The sequence below is a fragment of the Pyxicephalus adspersus genome, chromosome 6, assembly GCF_032062135.1.
Source record: "Pyxicephalus adspersus chromosome 6, UCB_Pads_2.0, whole genome shotgun sequence".
In the NCBI taxonomy this organism is placed as follows: domain Eukaryota; kingdom Metazoa; phylum Chordata; class Amphibia; order Anura; family Pyxicephalidae; genus Pyxicephalus; species Pyxicephalus adspersus.
Genome location: NC_092863.1, coordinates 6335767 through 6342986, shown reverse-complemented (window position 1 = coordinate 6342986; position 7220 = coordinate 6335767). Strand labels below are relative to the sequence as shown.

Below are 7220 nucleotides of genomic sequence, written 5' to 3'. Positions count from 1 at the left end.
TTTAGATACCCCAAGAAGGTTATGATCTCACCGTATTTACATAGCAGTATCCTAATAGGGCATCACAATTATCTACATTCTTTTTTATGGAAGTTTGTTACATGTTGTGTTGCTAAGTACATAGTAGAAGATTGCTTCATGGATTTTTTAAAGGGTTCCTTAGCAAAGAAATACAATATACTAAATACTTGGAACAAGTTACTTATATTTCTTGTTTTCAGGAACTCCTCTTAGAGTTTGCATTGTTGACGGTTTGTCTGAAGTTGCTTCGCAACAGAAGCACATTAGAAATGTAATAATAAAACGGTAAGTTTATCTAACAAGTATATGTATGGCCTTGTTTTGTTGAGTAATGCTAAAAAACTGTTTTTTGCTAACTTTTCTGTCTCCCATTTGTAGACAGTCGCCGCCAGAAAAAAATTGTTCCCATTGGAAGACTTCCCTTCTGTACTTACTAAGGTAATTAATCAAAATTTTGGATTTCCTATCACTTTATGTCCCAGCGACAGAAACCAGTAGTGAATCTTCTGAGTTGGGTCAATAGAAAGAAATAAAAGCCTCATATCCTTCATATACAACCCCGCACAACCTGCTCACTGAATAAACAAGTGTGTGGTGCACGACAACGACAACCATGTACAAGTCAACTGACAAATGTCAGCGCTTGCCCTACTTTAAAATTCCTTTTACTGTGAAAATGAACGTACTGCCACGGATCCTGTACCTTTTCCAGGCTCTGCCAATTTCCCTGCCGACCTCATTCTTCAAATCATTACACACTAAGGTATTCCACTTCATTTGGGGTAAAAAGGGCCATAGACTTAGCAGGAGTCTGTTATTCAGGAGCAAGAGTGGAGGGGGTCTGGGCCTTCCCAATTTCTCTCTATACTACATGGTGACCCAAATGGTCCAAATTTTAGACTGGTTCCGACGTGGGGAGTTTAAACAATGGATAAGTGTGGAACAATCTTTCACACCGATACCTTTGACAGCGCTCCCCTGGCTACAGAAGCTCCCTTACCCAAATCTGAGAGCTCACCCTGTGATCTTTGCTGCTTGGAAAGCCTGTCAGAGACTTATATTTAAACTCAGCCTGTCGCCTGGACCTTCTCCCTTGTATCCGATCATTGGAAACCCTTCCTTCCCTCCTGGGTTGGAAGATGGGAAATTCGGGGAGTTGCGTGAGGGTGGACTCCTCAGGGCAGAACACTTTATCCACCAGGGACATTGGGTTTCAATAGAGGCATTGATGGATAGGCTAGGGGACTTTAACCTCGATTTTTGGAGGTCACTGCAGTTGTACCACTATTTACGGTCTCTTCCCCCAGAATATTGTGAAGACGAGTTTTGAGACGGTCTGTGTGGGAAGTGGCCCTCTTAGACATTCTCTGTCTTACCTTTATGCTGTGCTCAACCAGACTCAGGAGAATTTTTCCCCCTCATATATACGTGCATGGGAGGCTGAACTGGGGCTTACTCTGGGACCAGAGCAAAAATGTAAGATACTCTCTACAGTCCACCGGTCCTCTACGAGCAGCAAGTATCAGGAGCTGAGTTTTAAGATCCTCTCTCCGTGGTACAGGACCCCAGAGCGGCTACATATTTTTTTCCCTGAAGTCTCAGACAGATGTTGGCGGTGTAATCAGGAAAAGGGCACTATGTTGCACATTTTTTGGTCCTGCCCATTACTGGGCCCCTACTGGGATCAGGTGAGAGCACTCATGCAGAAGGTCACAACTCACAATGTCCCTAGGAATCCCAGGTTTTTCCTTCTACACCATAACACTATTCCAGACAAGAGCTACAGGAAGTTATGGAAGACAGTGTCAGTCCCTACTGTGGGCATGTGGCTTCACAGGGTTAATGATATAATGCTCATGGAGGACTTGACTGCGAGCTTAAGGGGTACGCAAGAGAAATTTAATATGATATGGGGTAGCTGGATTTACTACCGTGACACCCTGGAGTTCAGGCGCCACCTGGATCCGAGCCTCTCAGGTTGAGAGAAAGGGGTTGGGAGTATCTTGGGACATATTTAAATATTTGTTTTCTTAGCACCTTATTTACCTTTTACTGTGATTCCATACCTAGGTGATACGACGAAAACAAGTAAAGGGAATTTCAATGAACTATACCTGCTAACTTTTTTGCAGATCAGAAATAAAAGCCTGATGTGATTTTTTTACCTTTCACTAAAGGAGTGCTATTTTATTTTATATTATTTCTCTGGCTCTTTAGGGAATCATTGCAAGATGAATCTTGGAAATCTGCTGGACTTGTTTTGAGATAAGTTAAGTTCTTCAGCAATGCTTTTAGTTTGTATGTTGTTTAGCGGACTTTTGCACTACATTGTTGTTAATATATCTATAGACGGTTGCACAGTTGCAGTGGTGCAATCAGCTTTACCTTTAGTTCTATGACACACTAACAATAAAGAAACCACCCGCCTGCTTTTATGCTGCCTAGACCTCCGAAGTGTCAATCTACCAATATCATTCTCTGATGTGGGAGAGTCTAAGTTTTGGCCAGCAGGGAATTGCACCGTAGAAGCAGTTGAACAATTCATTGCAATGCATTAGGGCGGCCCATGCTTGTTATTTTGCAAGTTGTTGCAAACAATGTACAATAGAGGTTGCAGGCTTCTCTTCACAGATTATTGGTGTGTGCAAAGGACCCAATTCAGCATATCCCTTTAATACTAAACATCTGCACTCAAATATAGGATGCTATTCTCTTCCTTGTAATAAAACTTTGTTATCCTTGATTGATTTGTAGACAGATGTAGGCTCCTTTCCCATAACCACTGGTGGCCTCCCCTGCCATTGGGTGAACAAGTCTTTTTAATTTAATTCAAGTGCATTTCCTAAATCCTTGAGTTACTTAAGAGTTGGAACCACAGCACACTACAGAACACATAGGCATTCAGCAGTTGTGATTTAAAGACTGCAGTCCCATTAACTTCTGTGTTTCCTTTTTAAAAAAATGTCTTTGTTATTGAGTATAGGGCCCCTCATGCATCATTTTTACAATTTATCAATGTTTTCAGGAACCGCCCCTCTTTCTTCAGGACCCTTCTAAGCCACTCTGTGCCTTTATTATTATGCAGCAATTTAGAGTTCATTTGCACTCATGCTTCTGTTGGCTTAGGGTTTCATTCAGAATGGGCACCACCACATTCCACCTATGTCTATAAAGTTCTTTGCAGCAAGGCAATAGGCCTTGAGGCTTGGTTGCAATGGACATAAAAAAACAATTCTTGATTCAGACCCTTTACAAATAGACAAAATATTTCTAGTCTGGCCTTTCTGAACCTTTTTAACTTGAGGGTACCCTTGAAATAACTTTGAGAATACCCCCTGCTATAATTACTATATCTTCATCTCACTGTACATTAGCATGGTGGTTTCTGGGAGGAATGCCTTTTACTTTTCTGGCGATTAAGAAGAATGTCATCCTTACAGATAGCAAAAGGATCATTGGTGTCATTGGTAACTGGAAGAATACTGGTTGAGAAACACTGATCTAGAACAAAGTAAAACTTTATGTTGCAATGTGCCATTTGTAGTATTGAAAACTGACCAGCAGAGGTCAGAATTGTTCTGCAAAAATTAACAAATAATAACATTCCTCCCTAGTATAGTGTAATAATTACTATCAATCAGTCCAAACAAGTAAATGTTAGAAATAAAAAGGAAATCTGTTATTAAAATCAATTATTCAGTGATGAATACTATCTATTAAACCATACAGAAGTGCAAGGCTTCAGGCTTATTACAGATAAAAACATCTGTTTCAAAAGCAAAGATATAAAAAGATTAATAATTTATTAATAGTTTAATTATATAATTTTGACAGTTTTTTTTCTTTTGCTGTTCTTCAGTTTTCATAGAAAGCCAGTTTGTAAATGATTGCAATATTGCTTGATACTCCTAAACACACACAAAGGCTAGAGAATTATGTAGAGATCAGGAAAGTCTGAGCTTGAAGTTCTGAATCCCATACTCAGGATGAGTCAGTCTTCATTTATGTACCATCCAGAAACTTTCGCTTGCCTCCTATGTGAAACTCCTTGACCATCAGTCGTCCTATCTGCTAATTTTCTATATAGACATTGCATTGGGATTGTGATATCTATAGGTCAATAATTTAACCACCAAACAGGAATATAATGGCTGCCACTGTTATTATAACAAATTCAAAATATATGAGAAAAGAGAATAAAAGCCAGGGTATTTGTTTGTTGTGGCAATGTATTTGTTATATTATACAATGTTATTCCTTAGTTAAGTAACTTGAAGATGACAACAAAAAAATAAATAGAGGTGCAAAAGTTTTACAAACAATACATCATATGTACAGTGAGATCCACCCTGATGTGTCCAAAGACATGAGGGTAGTTTTTAATCTCTTATCTAGACAAAATATCGCTATTGATGTTAGAAAATGAGAGGTTCAATTGAGCCCTGACGCGTTTCACCTTTTGACTTACTCAGGGGACCATTGAGAACAAAAATACATCTAATTATAAAGATAAATCAAGATCAAAAACTATACATCTATATGTAACAAATGGCAGGTTATACACATATATTACCATAAGTGTATCTACTTACATTTGAGATAATACTAAAAATACTAAATATTAGATAATACTAAAAATCCCTAAAGTTCAAACAAATTAATAGTAGTTGTAAATATACAGGTTTATTTGATAGTTTGAGAGTTGGATGTGTGAAATTACTCACCATGAGGTCTGGCTGTATTGTGTAAGGGAATCAGTGCTGGGGGGAATTGTTTGAGACAGCTACCTATAATCTAAAAAATAAATAAAGTTTACTTATTATTTATAATGTGTCCAGGGTTATTTATTATTGGGTGTAAACAAAGGGTATTGCTGTACTTATGATTAGTTCGGATATTGTGGGATTGGGAAGTTCTAGATAATGTATCAAGGTGTCAATGACAGACGAATCTAGAAGTCAATTATGGAGATATTTAAAAAAAAATTATAACAAAGCTAAAATAAAAATTGTACTAGCAAGGGTAATAATTCTCTTTCCAAATTTAGGGTTTACACTGCTTTTCCATACAGCACAGTTCTGTCCGTCACACAATACTTTTGCAAAAAGGTCTTATGTCTGACATCCTGTGACTGCAGGGGAAACAGATTGATGAGTTTATTTCTCCGTCTGCATTTCTTAACATTGCAGCTCAAGCAATGGGCTTCTTGTGCTGCTCTTCCTTTGCTCCAAGGTGCTGATATCAGGTCAATTTCAGACACTACATGGATTTGAAATATAGATCACAATAATGGAGACAGAGTTGCATTATAGTGTAGTGTGTAATATTAGCCAGGGGTTTAGCTTTCAATGGCATCATTTTATGTTTCTGCACAAATCTCCTTTTGCATTTTAAGCAATTTCACAGATGAGTCTGACATCTTAATTTGGGTTAGCTTTCCTTAGCAGCCTACTTTTCAGTATTGCAAGATCGAGACCCCATTTTATTTAATATAATGTGAACAGAACATTTTTGCGGATCGCAGATTCCATTATTTTTACCCCCCATCACCGTACGTCACACCTGTTGAGCACAATGACTCAACCGATGACCTGTTAACTGTTGGAAGCAAGAGACAAATTGCTGTGACTGACGTGTGCCCAGAAAGGCATTAAAGCAGAAATTGGTTGGGCCGGTAGGAATAATGGACTGGTTTCCAGCAGCTGAATTTCAGAGGCCTTGTCAATTTTCTTCTCCTGTTCAGATGTGCGCAAAAATAGATTATTTTTACTGTCTGGTTTGTAAATGCTTCTCAGCATGAGCCTATAGACAGATGTAGCATTCATGCTGTTTTCTCCCTATGAACCAAAGCGCACACATTTACAATGTTCACGTGTTAAAAAAAACAGTGATTCCTTAAGTTAACATGTCTGCTTTGATACTTTACTAATTTAACCTCCTGGGCTATACACTGATGTCTGGATTTCTGTACCAAAAGCGGTACACTGTTTTTCATGAAATTTTTTTTTTAAATTGTCGACCTGTAACTTACAGAAATATGTCCGAACAAGGGTCTAGTAGATATCCTGAATATAATAAAGTTTGAAACACACAATCATGTTAATATTAAAATTAAAAAAAAAACACAAAAATCAGCTTAAACAAGAATTCATAAATAAATAAAAAATACTGAAAATGCAATAATTCAGTATACTGTATAGTAATATATTTTTCTACAACACCTCCCTAGTGTGGTAAATTTTTAAAAAGAGTCCAACGTCACATACCTATAGACAAAACCACATAAATATATTTTGTATTATTTTGTATTGGATTGGATACAGGACTTTGTATTGAATCCAATACAAAATATTTAAATTTCCTGCTACAACCCCCGTCGACGGGGCGCACGCACGGACATCATCAAGAATCGCAGAGGGACGCGTACGCGAACGCCGGGTATTCTAATTCTTTCCGTACTTCCATGCAAACAGCGTTACATTTTTTGCATGGAAATTTATTTTAGATTGTAGGCTATAATTCTTAGGCATGACTCACCGAAATATGTCCAAAATTTAATAAATAAAATAATAAACTTTAAAAAGAAATTTATAAAACATAAAAAAAAAATATTTAAAAAAAAATAATAGTGTATAATGTAATGTAACTGTACAGTAACTTTTATAATATATATATAATACAATTATATATATATATATATTATATAAAGATTTCTTTGTATTGGACTCAATACAGCTTTTTTGTATTGAGTTCAATACAAAGTGATTTAAACCATAACCTTTTATGTAACCATAAAAGTAAAATGTGAAAGTAATGCATAGTCAACCTAACCTCCATGAATTGTGTATATATACATATTATTATTACACAGTATTTATATAGCGCCATCATATTACGCAGCGCTGTACAAAGTCCATAGTCATGTCACTATCTGTCCCTCAAAGGAGCTCACAATCTAATGTCCCTACTATAGCCATATGTCAATAATGTACTCTAAGATCAATTTAGGGGGAAGCCAAATATCCTAACTGCATGTTTTTGGGAGGAAACCCACACAGACACAGGGAGAACCTGCAAAACTCCATGCAGATAGTGTCCTGGCTGGGATTCGAACCTGGTCACTATTTTTCCAATCGAGTGGCAAGGCTAACTGTAGAGAATCAGCATTGTCAATTGAGGAATGGGATTACAAGGTACCT

At 37.3% G+C, this 7220-nt stretch overlaps 1 long non-coding RNA gene across 1 annotated transcript; it reads left to right on the top strand.

Annotated features, from left to right (window-relative positions):
- Window positions 1-219: 219 nt before the first annotated feature.
- On the top strand, window positions 220-2404 carry LOC140332454 (uncharacterized). The gene is made up of 3 exons (XR_011921128.1): window positions 220-306; window positions 400-459; window positions 2239-2404. It is a non-coding gene; the product is annotated as an uncharacterized lncRNA (long non-coding RNA).
- The last annotated feature ends 4816 nt before the right edge of the window (window positions 2405-7220 follow it).